This window comes from Schistocerca piceifrons, chromosome 1 (assembly GCF_021461385.2).
Source record: "Schistocerca piceifrons isolate TAMUIC-IGC-003096 chromosome 1, iqSchPice1.1, whole genome shotgun sequence".
Lineage (NCBI taxonomy): Eukaryota > Metazoa > Arthropoda > Insecta > Orthoptera > Acrididae > Schistocerca > Schistocerca piceifrons.
The window spans coordinates 724,991,289-725,008,969 of record NC_060138.1 but is presented as its reverse complement, the minus strand read 5'-3'; positions in this window follow the sequence as shown (position 1 = coordinate 725,008,969).

Here is a 17,681-nt window from a genome sequence, read left to right as displayed (position 1 = left end):
CCTCGTAGAATCAACGAATAACGACACAGAATTTACACTAAACAGTGCTACAAAAGGTACGCTAGTTCAGAGTGAAAGTACCATGCATTATCTGATAGAAAGGTCATTAGTTTTTGGGATCTGATGGAACACACTTTTCCTTTGTTTCAATGAGCGTTTCTGATATTATACTAATATCTGCGGCTGGATGATAGTTTAATTGGTTTATGTATAGCACGAGAACGCATTTCAAGAAGAGGTGTTTAGAAATATCGCCACACAGAAAGTAAAACTGAAATGCAATTTATGTGATTCGAGGACAACCATAATCATAATTGTAATAGCACTAATAATAATAGTAGTAATAATAATTGTAGTGTAATACATTTCCTGAAAATTAAACCTACATTTCACCTTGTACAAGAGACCCATTTTCATGCACTGGCAATAACTGGGTAATAATCCAACGCATGGAAGCTGTGCGGAAAAAAATTATTGCTAGGGTCCTAGTCAGTTGTCAGTTATAGAAATAGTCACAAAAAGGGAGAGAAAAGGTTTGATACTACAAAAGACAAAAAATGAAGAAATAAAGTGATAATACTGAGAGGGATCTTCGTTTAAGACCGAAAATTTTGCCCCCGTCTTGGTAGCGTAGCACAGAGCCTCGATCCTATGGGGTATCGGAATTTTCTTAGGACTCTTAATGATTAGGAAGTTACTATTCTACAGGTAATATTGTTAGAACATAAAACAGTTGTCTTACAGGTACACTCTGAAGATCGACGTGAAGTATAAGGCAGAATAAACATTTTATTCCTAAATCAGTCCTCACCTAATGTGTCCTCGTTGAAGATGAAACTATTCTCGAGTGTTACATTATGCGTTAATCATGAACTCTTTTTCAGAAAATTACAGACTGAGCAACTTATCATTTTAAATGACTATCTTATCATTCATTATGATTATCATTCACTTGCAGATCAGTCAGTCGTACTAGAAGTGTAATAGAAGGACACAAAGTACTGAGCTGGCACTAGTGGTTTAATTTTCTGCACGCAGGTAGATAGAATTATCGGGCGCTTTATCATTACTGTTAATTTCGCCCCGAAGCCGCTTACTGCGAGGGGACATAAAAGCGGCAGGTGTACTGAAACCACACTGCGCTCTGTTTACTTTATTGCCGATTCGAGAGAGAATGTTGGTCTGTGTTAATACTTGTTTACATTATCTGCCTCTCTGCTCGGACAAATAATCTGATTGCACGCCACCATGCAGATAACAGAGACTATGGGATACATCATGAACACAGGGATTCTTCTCAACGACAGTGTTTTAGTTGCGAACAATGGTCCAGTGGCTGAAGGGTAAATAGTGAAACAATGCAAAAGCGAAACGGCATTCTCTCTGATGTGGACCAACGTAGAAATGAAGCTGCTATAAAGTAAGCTAGCACTCGCCACAATAAAAAAATAATTTTGCCAGATGTGTGCTGGAGAGAAGATTTGGCTGTATCCTTTTATCTGTACTGGGAAATGAAATTGTTATAATTTACCGGAGTTAACAGAACGAGAAAAATTTCAAAGCAGCGAGTATATTGATTAGGTAAGAGTTAACTAAACGCATATTGCCGATTTCTGCAGGACTTTTCGAGGGATATTTCCATGTAGAACACTAAAGACTACTTTCGGTTTAATTAGTATTGTCGTCTGAATTTTTGCCACGACTATTGGCCACTTTGCTGTGTCCAGCTGTGTGCCCTGCGAATCACACCAACATTTATACTCCGCCCAACATCTTATGGTGTGTGGCAGAGGGTACCTTGAGGTAACTATCATTTAGCCCTTTCGCTGTTAATATTCACTAGTGGTGCCTGGGATGAAGACTGTCAATCAGCTTCCGTACAAACTTTAATTCCTCTTTCTCATCGTAGTTATTTTGAAAGACACACGTGGAAGTAATTCTCTACACGAAAAAGAAGTGAAGCACTCATAAGGGGAGGAAGAACCTAAATGAAACTGCGTATCTTGAGTGAGTATGTAACGCTATTGCAGTGATTACAAAGAACTTGGCACTATGAGTCCACTTATTAGTATGACCTTGCACACCACTTGGTCTGGATGCGTTCACTGATTTGGTTGGGAAAGATGTCATAAAGACGTTGCATCCTCTCCTAAGGCAAGCTGGACCAGAACTGTTGTAACTGGGTACTGGTACTGGGGTAGAATTAATATCCGAGATGGTCCCACACACGTTACGTCGGGGACAGATCAGGTGACCTCGATGGCCACGGGAATACCTCACCATCACGCACACGGTTCATAGAGACACGTGCCTTGTGTAGTCTTACTGAGAAGTGGCGTCACGATGTGTCAGTTGAGGGGTAAATATATGAGGACGCAAGACGTCCGTGACGCATCGTTGGGCCGTTAGAGTTCCCCCAGTTACTACTAGCCGTGATCTGAACTCATGATAGCTCCCCACATCGTGACACTAGGCGTAATACTGCTGTGGCAGTTCAGAAAATTGAAAGGGTGGGACCTCTTCCCAACCTCTTCCCGTGTCACCACAATACTAAGCGACGGCTGGCCGGAGTGGCCGAGCGGTTCTAGGCGCTACAGTCTGGAACCGCGCGGCCGCTACGGTCGCAGGATCGAATCCTGCCTCGGGTATGGGTGTGTGTGATGTCGTTAGGGTGTTTAGGTTTTTCTATGTTCTAGGATACTGATGACCTCAGAAGTTAAGTCCCATAGTGCTCAGAGCCATTTGAACCATCTGAACTAACCGACGACAGTCATTTGGAGTAGTGTAGAATTGTGATTAATCACTGAACACGTGTGACGCCATTCATCGGCAGTCCATGCTGGTCAGGACTCCAAACTCGTCCGTTGTTTTTTGCTCTCACGTTAGCCTACATATGAGACGATAATTCCATAGTCTGATAGTCTGGCTGTTGCTACCCCCCGACCAGTGGTGCAGGAATACACAGAATGTCACAGGAAGTCCGTTACTTGTTCTTGAATGGCAGGCGCATATGTGAAACGGTTAACATGTGCTTGGTGCGATGATGACGCATATAACTGCTCTCACGTTCTCATGCAGTCCAGCATCCGACCTCTATCACACCCGAATGCCACACAAATCTATATACTGCACGATTCAACCAGCCGGGCAAATAGTGACCCATAATGAGCCCCTTTCAAACTCTGTCAGGTAATGATAACGCTGTCTCGCACGAGTATGTGGCATCTCTGTGTGCTTCACAGTGACCACTCAACATATGACGCCTCTTACATACCGTAACAGGCCTAGTGACAACACTAAACACCAACTACACCGATGCACTCTAGTGGCCGTTCAACCTGTTCAGACAACTCCAACTCAAGTCATTAACATACTCGCCGATGGTGTGTACGTCGGTGTTTCACCTCTTTGTGAGCCAGTCTACGTGTCCCGACATTTTTTCGAACGTAAACTTGAAACGTCCCCTTTGAACAATTTATACACGACTGTGCTTAACCTGACACACAATATTTTGTTAGCGCAACGCAATCTGACTTTCAAAATTCCCTACAAAAGAATGGCCCTGACTAACATTAAACTATACCTTTCACAAATCGCTTACCTCACAAAAATCTTCGCTGCTCAAGCTACTGCAATACAGCGAGCGCCACTACTGCCAGCTAAATAAAAGATTCAAACTATGGAAGGCACTAACTACTGATAGGGATAGTTAGCAAATGAAAGATATTAATAGAGAACAAACAATGTATTTACCTTGATATCATCATATATAAATATAGCAGTTCATGACAAATTTCAAAACTCCGCCATCTCTCTCCCCACATCCACCACTGCTGGCGGCTCACCTCCAACTGCGCAACGCTACGCGCTGTTCACATCCAGCTGCCTAACACTACAATGGCGAGTATTACAACAATGCAAAGCAGCCACAGACTGCACACAGCACAGCCAGTGATTTTCATACAGAGGTGGCGTTACCATAAAAAAACCTAAACAGCCTACTTACATAGAGAAAACATAAACAGCCTACTTACATAGAGAAAACATAAACAGCCTACTTACATAGAGAAAACATAAACAGCCTACTTACATAGAGAAAACATAAACAGCCTACTTACATACTATGTAAGTAGGCTGTTTATGTTTTCTCTATGTAAGTAGGCTGTTTATGTTTTCTCTATGTAAGTAGGCTGTTTAGGTTTTTTTATGGTAACGCCACCTCTGTATGAAAATCACTGGCTGTGCTGTGTGCAGTCTGTGGCTGCTTTGCATTGTTGTAATACTCGCCATTGTAGTGTTAGGCAGCTGGATGTGAACAGCGCGTAGCGTTGCGCAGTTGGAGGTGAGCCGCCAGCAGTGGTGGATGTGGGGAGAGAGATGGCGGAGTTTTGAAATTTGTCATGAACTGCTATATTTATATATGATGATATCAAGGTAAATACATTGTTTGTTCTCTATTAATATCTTTCATTTGCTAACTATCCCTATCAGTAGTTAGTGCCTTCCATAGTTTGAATCTTTTATTTAGCTGGCAGTAGTGGCGCTCGCTGTATTGCAGTAGCTTGAGCAGTGAAGATTTTTGTGAGGTAAGTGATTTGTGAAAGGTATAGTTTAATGTTAGTCAGGGCCATTCTTTTGTAGGGAATTTTGAAAGTCAGATTGCGTTGCGCTAACAAAATATTGTGTGTCAGGTTAAGCACAGTTGTGTATAAATTGTTCAAAGGGGACGTTTCATAAGCTAGTAGCTCTCAACTCTCATAGAAAGACACTTGTCATAATCAGGTGTGCAGATGTACGAATATTTCCCATCAATTCATAAGCATTGCAGTAATTAGTACAAAGTACGAGTAATCATATGTTTTCAGGTAATGAGCGTGTAATATTTGCGATGCTTTCTACAAAGGAATGTCAATAGCAAGGTTAATGGAAGTAATGAGGGTGTCGCATTTGCAATATTTTCTCTAAAGGAATGCCAATGGCGAGGATAAAGGCCTGCCTTTTTTCTTTTTTTTTCTACCTGTGCTTCCGGAAAGGCACACCCTAATGGCTTGTTCTCCAGGTGTTTGACACAGCTGCGTGCCCACGACGCATTACGTGCAGGTGGTCACTTAACTTTCTTATGGAAATATTTACGACACCAGTTTCCGCTACAGTGACAGTCTCACATAAAAATATTTCACAGGTCAAGAATTAGCGTTGCAAATCTGTAGAAAGAAAATCTTATGAATATAACGTTGTCCAAAAAATTTTCGCCGGCATTGTGATACATTCACGCATTTACACACATATTTCATAACTCTTAAAGTACGATTCTTGGTTTCCAACAACCTTTTCCACAAATCAGAGTCCCTAATCACTACTCATTATTCCTTACCTTATTCGTCGACACTTCTTCAATATTTCATCATAACAGATGCGTTGCATATTCAAATAACTCATATAGCATCAGCTTATTGATCATAACCATACCGCAACAGCATAATACACATAGTCATCGTAATAATAACATAATAACACCTCAGTCAACTCTCAAAATCGTCGTAGCTTCCTCCAATAATTTCAAAACCTAAAGAAAATTCGCTGCTCATTTCAATAGTGTCATCTACCTCAAACGTACTTTAAAAATCATGCTCCCTTACCAAATACATCATTCAAAGCTCTCATAGTATGACAATGGTTCCGGAAAAATATGAGCATTTCACAAAGTACAGACAAAATACAATTTCATAAGTGTGAAGTTATCCAACTGTGTATTGTGTAAACATGTGTCACTGATGTAGTAAAAAAAATGTTTATCTCTCAGTTAAATGATCAGATAGCTGGGTAATTTGTGTGTTAGAGAAATATGGTACCGATGTGTAAAGTTGTATAAGCAAATACCATATTAGCTAGGGTTCCTTGTGGTTGCCACACACATGGTACACAAAGTAAGCGTGTACCCCCCTGAGGATTAATGTAATTATACCCTCAGGTGTTATAGATTACACCAATGGAATGAAATATATCACGGAAAACTTTCTTTGTAATTCAAAAATCTTTAAAAATAAATGTTTTAAGTATAAAATTGATCACTCAAATACGTGTACTGTAGCGCTAAACTGTGCGTCTTGTAACATAATCTCTGTGGAAGTGTCGTAGTTATCGTCCTCCGAAAGCTAAGTTCTGCAGAAGTCAATGTACTTACCTCATGATAAACAAAAGTGAAATGCTTTGTGTATAGATATCTTAGTTATTACGCTTATTGCCATGATGAAGAAAGTACTGTGGTGTAACGTATTGTTGTGCTACGGAAAAGGCAATCTCATTGTAGCTATACCACAAAAGTTACTACTAAAACATGTTTTTCTTTCCAGAAGAATTCAGAAAACTGTGCAGATATAAAACAGATACACCGCAAAAGCAACATTGTAAATTGTCACTCATTAGTAGCGTCGTGATAAAACCGTGTAGTTGTCACATAAACTAACCACTGTGTCGTCTGGTATCTCACAGAAAGTACTTTAAACCCAGAATGTATTTTCAAGTAAACCAAAATGTTGCATTAAAATCTCATTAGCAGTACTGGTAAATGTTCTAAGTATGTGAGCCTTATAGTCGTTACGTAATTGTGCAACAAACAAGCAAGAATGTACACACATAATAACACTCTGACGTCTGTTCACTATAACAATGCATTCGTCATTTCTGTTTAAATAAGTTCTCTTGGCTCTTGATTGGATATTTAACTTCAAACATTGTTGCATGTTAACAGATTCTGACAAGCATACTAGTAATGTAAAGTGAAAAGTTTTATGGCAATGACAAAGTTAAAAAGCAGATTATCTCTCAATAAGCGGTTTTACATGTGAACTGTGGTGCAATCCTTTACTCTTCATAGTACTCAGAGTTTCAACTTCAAAGCAATTATCATGTTGTATACATCGGTAAAGAATACTAAAATTTTTCTCAAGCCTAGCGTCTTATGTTATTTTTCTTGGAGCCAGCGGGCGCACGCGGCTGCCTGCTGTGCGAGTCATTGTCTGTCTCTTTGCTGGCGCGCGCCGTTATTGGGATTAGGAGACCTAACTTCTACAAATTCATTCTGACGAGAAGGCCCTGCCCTGTTTGAATCCCGCCAGTTCTGATGCAATTCAGGTCTGTCGTTACGAATATATCGTCTGTCGTCATGTCGGTAGATTCCGTAGTTTCTTCCTTGTCCGTCACGTGGTGAAGAATTTCTCCCTGAATCGTAACTGCGCGCTGGACCGTTGCGTCTGAAATTATTCTGTCTCCCTTGATAATAACAGTTCTGGTTACCATATTGTCTGTTTCTATGGTTATCTCTGTCATATTCATTTCTACGGAAATGCGATCTGTCTCTGTAACTATTATTCTGCCAGCGGTTGTCATAAGGGTGGTGTCTGTTTTGGTCACGATTTGTGTTGTGAGAATAGCCTTGTCGCGTCCAGTTATTATCGAGGAATTGTGACGGATGTGACCTGTAATTGTTGTGTTCCTGTTTCCGCATTCCCCGATTGTCAGTGTCAATTTCCAGTTCTTGTAACAGTCCCTGAAAAGCCTCAATGTCTTCTTTGCAACGTCCTGCTAAAATAATATGTCGTAAATGTTCAGGTAATTTGATTAAGCAAATGCGGATGAGTTCTGAGGGGCTGTATGGGTTTGAAAGATACTGATTCTTATGTAACATGTCTTCAAAATATTTCACAATACTGGAGAATTCAGATTGTTCGAAATGTTTCATCATTATGATGCCATGTTTTACGCGGTCTTGTGTGGCTTGAGACCAATATGCTGAGAGGAAGGCATGGTAAAATTCTCCTTCACTGTGGCAATCGTGAATGACCGATCGCATTCTTACAGCTGGTTCATTCTCTAAGTAGCCACACATAAATTCTAATCTGTGTTCTAACGACCAGTTGGGAGGAAAACAATGAGAGAATTGATGGAGCCATGCTTGTGGATGAATGTCGTTGCCTGAATTCTTAAATGTTTTGAATTTACGTGTAGTAATGAACAGCTTATAGTCAAAATCATCATGTCGGCGAGTCGCATATCGGTCATTGTTAGGTCGTGTCGGCCGTTCCATCTCGAAATTCGGTGCACATTGCCAGTTTCTTTCATAACTTCCGAAATGCCCTGTGTTATTATTTTGTGGCTGTTCCGTATTTCTATGTCCCTCTTCCCGTATTGGGGCGCGAGTGTCCTCTGAAATACGTAATTCTTGTACTACTTGTGCCAACTGATCTTGTACTTCCCGGAGTTCTCTTTTGTACTGTGTATTGATTTGATTTTGATTTTGTTTGAATTTTCTTATTTGTTCATACTCTTCTGTGTCAGTGAAGGCTACGGGTCTTGTGTCATTCAGATCATCATCTACCTTTGTAGATAAGTTAGTGACCTGATCCGAAAGTTCGGCTACTTTCTCCGATAGTGTACTTATTTCCTCCATGTGTCTTTCTGAACCAATTTTCAGGGTATCTACTGTGTCCTTTAAGTTTTCCTGAGTTCTTGCAAGTTGCGTAACCGAATCGGTAGATGCAACTGAGTCAATTTTAGCCCACAAGGTCTCATGATTTTCATGAACAATGGTTTGCAGTTCTTTTATGGCTGCTTCGTGATTCTGTAATGCATTTTCATGCCGCGAAAAAATAGGTTGAAAATGCTCACAAATTTGTGTTTTTACGGCATTACAGACTTTTTGACATTTCGATTCAATGTTATGTAACTCAGTAGTTAAATCTTCGCGTGTTTGTTCAAGTGTGGTGTCTAACTTTTGAAGATTTTGTTCCATTGCGTCTAACTGTTGCTGTGTTTGTCTCTGGTGTTGTTCCATTGTGTCTAACTTTTTAAGATTTTGTTCCACTGTGTCTAACTTTTTAAGATTTTGTTCCACTGTGTCTAACTGTTGCTGTGTTTGTCTCTGGTGTTGTTCCATTGTGTCTAACTTTTCAAGCTTTTGTCCCATTTGTTGCATTAATTGTAATAACAATGCACTGGTGCCTGAAACATGTTCCTCAGTGCTTTTCGGCAGTGAAGTTGCACCGGCAACATTCACATTTTGACAAGCGGAAAATGTGTCTTGACTCATTTGAGAAAACGGTGAGAACCCAAAACCTGAGTCTGCAGTATTTGCAATATTGTGTTCTGTCATTCCCGATTCCTGAGGCGAGCTGTTGCCGACCAATCGATCGATAACGCTTCCCTGTTCACTACCTGTTTCACTGTCTACACCATTGTTTGGCGCCCGCTCCATTTCCCTATGCGCAATTACCAAATTACTACTTTGAACATTAGTTAATTCATTACTCTGCGGCGCTAACACACTGCTTTCGTCTTCACTGTCATTTCTCAGTTTACTTTGGAGCCTAGTATTACGTTTTTCACACGCCATTATTGTCACATTATTTCACACGACAACACAGGAAAACACAATTTGAAGAGCAAAAATAAGAGAACACATTAACATAGCACTGAAAAAATATTTAGTTAATTGCAAGCGCAGCTGCGAAAAACTTGCTGCAAATCTACATGCATGCCACAACTGTTTTACTGTACAACAATGAAAAACTACAACTACAAAGGAAATTCTCTCTATGATTACGCGCTACCAATAAACAATAGCTACACCAATTACACAAACTACAAGAAAAAAAAATCAGAAGATTCCAGTGAGGTATCCTCGGCTAAGGGTCGACATATGAAACGTCCACTTTGAACAATTTATACACGACTGTGCTTAACCTGACACACAATATTTTGTTAGCGCAACGCAATCTGACTTTCAAAATTCCCTACAAAAGAATGGCCCTGACTAACATTAAACTATACCTTTCACAAATCACTTACCTCACAAAAATCTTCGCTGCTCAAGCTACTGCAATACAGCGAGCGCCACTACTGCCAGCTAAATAAAAGATTCAAACTATGGAAGGCACTAACTACTGATAGGGATAGTTAGCAAATGAAAGATATTAATAGAGAACAAACAATGTATTTACCTTGATATCATCATATATAAATATAGCAGTTCATGACAAATTTCAAAACTCCGCCATCTCTCTCCCCACATCCACCACTGCTGGCAGCTCACCTCCAACTGCGCAACGCTACGCGCTGTTCACATCCAGCTGCCTAACACTACAATGGCGAGTATTACAACAATGCAAAGCAGCCACAGACTGCACACAGCACAGCCAGTGATTTTCATACAGAGGTGGCGTTACCATAAAAAAACCTAAACAGCCTACTTACATAGAGAAAACATAAACAGCCTACTTATATAGAGAAAACATAAACAGCCTACTTACAAACTCTCCTGATTTCAACAGTAACCATCTCCTTGTTACACTACGCCTCTCTTACAGCGACTGCTACTGGACTTGCTTGAGCGTCTTCTCAACGCTCTCGCGGCTGCTATACGATCCTGGGGCAAAGGGCAGAGAGTGCTTCCTATTGCATGATATGCAGTGTGATTTCGTGGTAATATTACAAGGGAAAAGAGTAAATGCATCAATTTGAGGAAGGGACGGCTGAGTCGAAACTTGTACGTGAAAATGTTTCTGATATCTCTGACAGAGGTATGGACTGGTAGTGTTGTTGCAAAGACTGTAAGGTAGGGAATTTTTAGAAGTGATAGTATGCACCACTACGAGAAAGAATATCTGGTAAACACAGACTCTATAATGCATATCTTCAGAGCTAAGAGCACTATTTCGTCTTCGATTCAGCAAAACACATCTCTTCCGCTCAACAAGTGCCCATAGATCTTAAAGTATGCATTTTAGAGGCAACATTTACTGGACTTATTTTCTTCTTTTAGTACATACGACAGCCTCTGAAATTTGCCTACCCTAAATCTTAGCATCAGCAGTATCGGTACATGTATTTCACTGTCAGAGGGGCATCAGAACGATTTTTGCCTATAACTTTTGACTCGGTCATCGTCGGACCTGGGTGCCTTGCCTGAAATTGACACATCCGCACTTTTTCATCGCCCCTAAATATTCGTAACATAATCACGCAATCATCGAGTATATGGTTTCATCTTGATACATTTACGAATAGTGTGTGACAAAAATGCTTGCGTCTGTGCCAGAGTACGAACTACTGTAAGTCTAATTTTATCACCACAATTCGTATGTCGTGGCTACATAGGGAAATGTAGAATATTCTGAGCCCCTATACCAAAAAAATTTGGTGTTTGGATTTCTACGCCGAATATTGTGACGTATATCACGCCTGCCTTCTGATATATTTCAGTTAAAGTTTTTAACATTTTGAGTGCCAATCCCGTCAATTGACGGGACAGCAAAATATCGGTAAACTGCCGATCCTGTTGTATGTAACCAAGTATCAAGACAGTTACAACATATATGTGAAGATTTTTTTTATAAATTACCGCTACCAGTCACAAACTTTGTCAGCTATTGTATTACTTATTTATTCAGTGACATGTTTCGAGGTAAACCTCATCTTCAGGCTAAATGGCATTACAAAAACAACTTTAAAATGAGGCCATACTGATATTACATAGTCTTTTCGTAAATGCTGTTGTCATCTTTTTTCTTCTAGCGTGGCAGTCTCGTAGTGGAGCGCTAGGGTGCCTCCATTTCCGTGCCTTTCCTGGTCACTGTTCACAAATTGTGAACCTTATCTGCGTGGACGTGGAAGAGGAATTATCCATCCCATCTTCTCGTTCTCCTACTTACGTGTTCAGCTGGAGTGAATCGCTTGTTGTACAGTTGCAAGTTTCTCACTATTTGTTCAAAAAGCTCCAAATATTCTACCGATCTGGCTTGACCGATGTGTGCTTAGGTCCTAATGAAAGTGTTAAATTCTCGAAAGATCTGTGCTGTTGGATTTCCTACAGGATGAAAGCCTGATAGCAGTATCTCTTTAAATCCACATTCACGTAAAAATGTTTTCCATGTCTCACAAGTGAAGATTGAAGTCTGCCAGTTTTAATAATCGCACTTGCTGCAGTAGACTTTGCAGCATACTATGTAACATACTTTGTTTGCCTTACCTGATTAGTGACTGCTGCTTCCTGGACTCATGGGGTGGTGCAGGTGTTATAACAGTAGATTTCGTACGGGTGGAATTGGATTTTGTGTTGTTATGTGTTGATAATACCCAGGCTAGCTTCCGAACCGATGTATATACTTTAAGAGTAATTCTTTTCGTTCTTCTTTTTGTAGCAAGACAGTGGTAGTAGACCCTTCAGTCTTCCCTTTAACTATATTTGCAACCCTTTCAACCTGGCTATGATGCGAGGATGTGCTGCTGGCATATATTGTCCTTGTCTTAAGTAAATATATGATAAAGCCCTGGGAGTGTTTAACATGTTCTAATTTTGTTTTTATTAAATTTACCACAATCTTCTGGCTATTGATGCTTAAAAAACATTTACCTGAAGGAAAGTAAATTGTTGTGTCCTTCTCTTGCAAGAAATCAGTGCCAAAATTGCATCCATTACCAGCCCATTTGTAATTAAAATCGTCATTTTTGTCATTCCATTTCTTATTTAACCCCAACTGAGTGTGTATCTTGGCATTGTATGATTTAACACCAACAGCACCGACAATTTTACAGTTTTATATTTAATATATGTGTACTTTTGTAACCTCACTAATTTTAGTGAACAAACTGGAAAATGTAATGCACCTGTCTCTATTGAAACTGTACTCAGTATCTTCATCACTACTGCATGTATTGCAGCCTGAACAATCTCTTCATACGAACAGGGCATTTAAATCTGTTAGAAGTTAGTTCCTCTCTGATTTTCACGTCATCAAAGTAATGCAATGAGATTACTAGATTATTTTCGTTGCTCCTGACACACCAACTGCGTATTGTTTCTATGTGCATTGAATGTCATAATCATGGTATCATCACAGTTTGACGTCATTGGTTACAGAACAGGATTAGTGTTATCGTCTTTTGATGTGCTGTGATAACAAAACCTTTAACGTGGATGAAAATAGTGGTCCGTATGACTATTCATCATCATCAAAGCGGCGATCGAGAAGCCTGTAGATAATGCGCCGACATCAAAATGCTTCTCCATAGAGGGCGATCTTGTGCACTTTGTATCCAGTTGTCACGGACTCCTAGCTGGCAAAGGTCTTTCTGTAATTCATCCTCCCATCGCTTTCTGGGTCTTCCGATTGGACGGGTACCATCAGGTATTCCCATAAGTACGGTTTTCGCCCGAGAGGTGTCTGGTCTCCTAGCAATATGGCCTGCCAAGCTTATTCGCCGCGCTTTCAGTTTGTGAACGATGTTCGGTTGCCTCATCAGCTCATACAATACTAGGTTTTTTCTACGTCTCCACGAGCTCCCTTCCTGGTCAGACTATTCTTATTGCTATTATTATTATTATTGTTTTTAACTGCTGTGAACACCTGCGATTGTTCATTTTTGAATAAGCATTCACGTAATAAAATTTGTGTAATGTACTGTCCCCATCCAATATGATGGCAGTGTGTGGGTTATTGTATGTTTTGCATCGAACTGCTCATGATGCATATCATTTATTTGTGGCATAGCTTTATTATTGTTTTGTAATTCCATAAATTTTCACTTAATGTATTCTCAGATAGATTCGCTTCAGGCTCTATAATTTTTTACAAAGCGCCATTCTGGGATGGACGTTCACTAGCTGAAGGCTGCACTATGTGTATCAGTTTTGAATTTAATTGTTCATTATTGAACAATGTCTTTGGTTTAGATGACATAGAAAATGGTTTAAATAGTGCTTCTTACTCGTCTTCCAATGCAATGATTTCAGTAGTTATGGCATTTTTTTGAGTTAACATCTCATTCTGTCGTAATGTGAAATTTGATACAGTGGTGGTTAGGCTTGTTGCTTGAGAAATAATTTCATTGAGGAATTCATGTTGTTGAATTGAGACTTTGCTATGCATAGCTGACATTTCATTATGAGTGGTCGATATTCTATTATGAAATGATGACAGTTCAGATCTTATTACCTCCACTAAACTGTTAAATGTTACGGTATCTGGATCTTGTACTTGCTTTGTAGTAGGACTATCCGTAGTATTAATGACTTCACTTCAAGCACACGGTTCAGTTTCACAAGCTGAATCATTTACATTATCTGTTGTCGTGTTGGCAAATTCTCTCTCATTGGCATTAAATTCTATTTCATGACGGATTTGGGGCTCAATTTTAGACAATGTTCCCAACCTTTGCCATAACATGCAAATTGACTGAAATCAAGAATGTGATATCAAGTAATTGAAATTAATTTCTTCGCACAAATGATGAATATTTCTGATCAAGAATGTTCTGGAATACGATATTACTGTTCAAAACAAAAAAAAAAAACCAAAAAAAAAAAAAAAACCCATGACTGCGCCATTATGCTTGCCTCTGACATGAAGTCAGCCATTTTGTACAAACAAGATATAAACAGTTATTAAAGTTAACCACTACTGTAAAATTTCCAGAATTTAATGTACCAAGCAGTACCTATTTTGAATGGGTACAGCTCAGGTATGAAGTGATTCTACGATCAGGGAAAGGGATTCGGACAATACACTATGAGGATGACCGGACGATACGCGGCCGAAATATCAGTGGAGGAAATCTTATTTGCGCAGCTGTATGCCCGAAATGTATTGGATTATTCATTACGCCGCGAGAAGTTGAAAATGCACAATACAATCCTTATCTTTTCCTTCACAGTGTAGTGTAGACAGCAAACGTTAAACAGTTTCAAAAATTTTATGATTTTTATGAGGGTATAATTTTCTCTTCGTTTATTCGAAATTATTTATTTTTTATGCTTCAGATTGTTCTTTCTTGTCATTTACCGTTTGAAGTCATACACATGAACTAAACAAAAGAAACGTCAACAACATATCAAATCCGATAGCCACACCCCAAACATACATGCCACGAAAACAGATGAACAGTACGCAGCCACACCAATACGTAATGGCGGCGAAAACTCTGCGCTTGGCCGCACGGGGTAGCCTCGTGGTCTCAATCGTCGTGCCACGGTCCGCGCGGCTCCCCCCGTCGGAGGTTCGAGTCCTCCCTTGGGCATGGGTCTGAGTGTTGCCCTTAGCGTAAGTTAGTTAAAGTTAGATTAAGTAGTGCGTAAGCTTCGGGACCGGTGACCTCAGCAGTTTGGGCCCATAAGACCTTACCACAAATCACCAAAATTTTTTCTCCGCCTGGTGAATAAATAGTAGAAATGTATATTTAACAACAAAATCGAAAGAAACATGCGTATTACCTCTGCTGAAACAAAGAGAAAATAAGCCAACCATCAAAAAGCGTAAGTAACACGATACATAGTAACCGTCGTCGGAAATGATCAATAAACAGGAAAATAAAATACCGTTTTGTTGTTTTCAGGTGAAAAATGCAATTTGTACTAGCATGAACATAAAAAGGCTTCATGTGAATTATATAAACAAATGCATACATCGACTTTATTTCTATATGTGCAATAAAACTAGGACCTTTAGACACGTCGTTAATAAACAACACAGAGTGTCTCAACTCAGTCATACATGTCTCATCTCCGCGCTGTATGCAACCCAACGTATAATATTTGACGACAGCTACTCATTTTACATTTTGTATCAAATGTTTCTTTAAAGGTTAACATGTCAGAATAATTTTGCAGAAGAAAAATAAACTAATAGACCCCCTGAAGATAGCCCAAAAAGTTCTGAAATATGTCTGAGTGAAAAGAAAACTGTAAAGGTGTCTTGCATAAATCGGAATTCCTCTCTAATTTTCTTAACAAGCACGGAAATAAGAAGAACTGCAACATTCATAAGACGCTTAAAACAACTAATCTGTCTAACTAATTTCTGGTTAATCAAGCCCTAGGCTGTAATGCAGCAGACAATCGTAGAACATAAAGCAAACGCCAACACACCCACGAAAAAGACTCACTTAAGATGGACTTCTACTAATTGGTCATTGTTAGTCTTCTCTAGGAGTCACGTTTCCTGATTTAAAAGAAATGTGCACGTAATCTGCTTTGGAACTGTTTCAAGAAGAAAAGGCGTTCGATGCAACAATATCGTAACTGACATCGGTGGAAAACTGCAGCTGCTTATTGTCATGCTGCAAGAAGTATCCAAAGATTGCTGAAAGAACATGATCAAGGTTATGCAGCTCTTTCCTAGTCCTAAATTACTCGAAAGTTAGTTATTTTGAACATCTGTGTTACATGTGAGATTCCTAGCATGAAAACTTCAACAACCGCGGGAAGTCATGGTTCCAGAGACTCCTTTGGACATACCAGCACATCTTCCCACTTCTTTGGATATTGCGACAAAGCCGTAATTCATTCATTCATTAACAGAATAAAAACAATAACCACAAATAATGAACTTGACCCAACACCATTGATAAAATTTTTGGTAAAAATATGAAGAAGCAAGCCACTACTGTCCCCAATGAAAAACACAGACAAAGTGGAAAAGAAATGGTGCAGATTACCTTTTATAGGGAAACCGTCAAATAACATAGGATTTCTCTGTGTTTTTCTATTTCCCTCAGACAATAGGTAGTTTCTTATTCAATGTAAAAGACAAAGAACCAGCTATCACAAGAAGTGGGATTTATAAAATCACAAGTTGTGATTGTCAGTCTTGCTACACTGGACGGACGGGAAGGTCATTCTGTACCAGGCCTAACGAACACCACATAATATGGAGACTGAAGAAGCCTGAACAATAACCACAAACATACAATAGATGTTCAAGTCCTACACACAGAGGAAATGGTGGTAAAACTCATCCAATTTTAGAAATTAAAAGACCGATGTGTATACCTCCAAACCTATTATTAAACGAGCAAATCCAATTCAATTGTTCCCCTCTTTTAGATAAGATCACAACCCCAGGATAGAAGCAAAACGTTGGAACCCGGTCTATCACAGTAAAAACGTTCTCGGCTGATACATAACTTTAGTCCGATCATTGTAGTGTAATTGTCGAATATGTAACAATAATGTATGTAGTTTCTTAAAAAATGGTCATTGACGTAATTGTACATTATGCTATGGATCCATACCTTAAGAAGTTGAGACGATTATCTTTGCCTTGTCATCATGTTTATCTGTGCATTATCATCTTTGGGAATCAGTAATGTACTTGAAAATGGGTTTATAATCCGAACCCTAGGTTGTACAATAACATTAATACTAAAAGTGTGAAACAAGGCCAAAAAACAGTGTTTATTTAGTTACTGAAAAGTTATTTCTGACTAGGCAGTTCTGCAGTTCATTCCTTTGAACGAAAACTCGGAGTGTGGTCGATTTAACCCTTTGTTGCCTGACGGTAATTAAAAGTACCATAAGTTTTGACTCTCATTATTTTCTTGTGGTGCAGTTTCGTGATCTGAGAGCCTGCCGGTACGTAACAGTAACTCTGCTCTACTGTTTCAGAGATGTTATTGTGCAATATATAGACCTCTCTGGCGGTCAGAGCTTGAAATTGTTATTCGCGCGCTGCTGTGAAAACAGAAGATTGTATATGCTTGTTTCCATGGTGTTGCCCTGAATTTGTGCGCAATTTATTCAAACTTCCGTTGAACTTTCCATTGTAAGTACTTACCTTCTTTGTTTTTTTGTAATAGTTTGAAGCATTACGTTACAAGTGAGTGAGATAAAGTGGAAAATATGAAGCGGA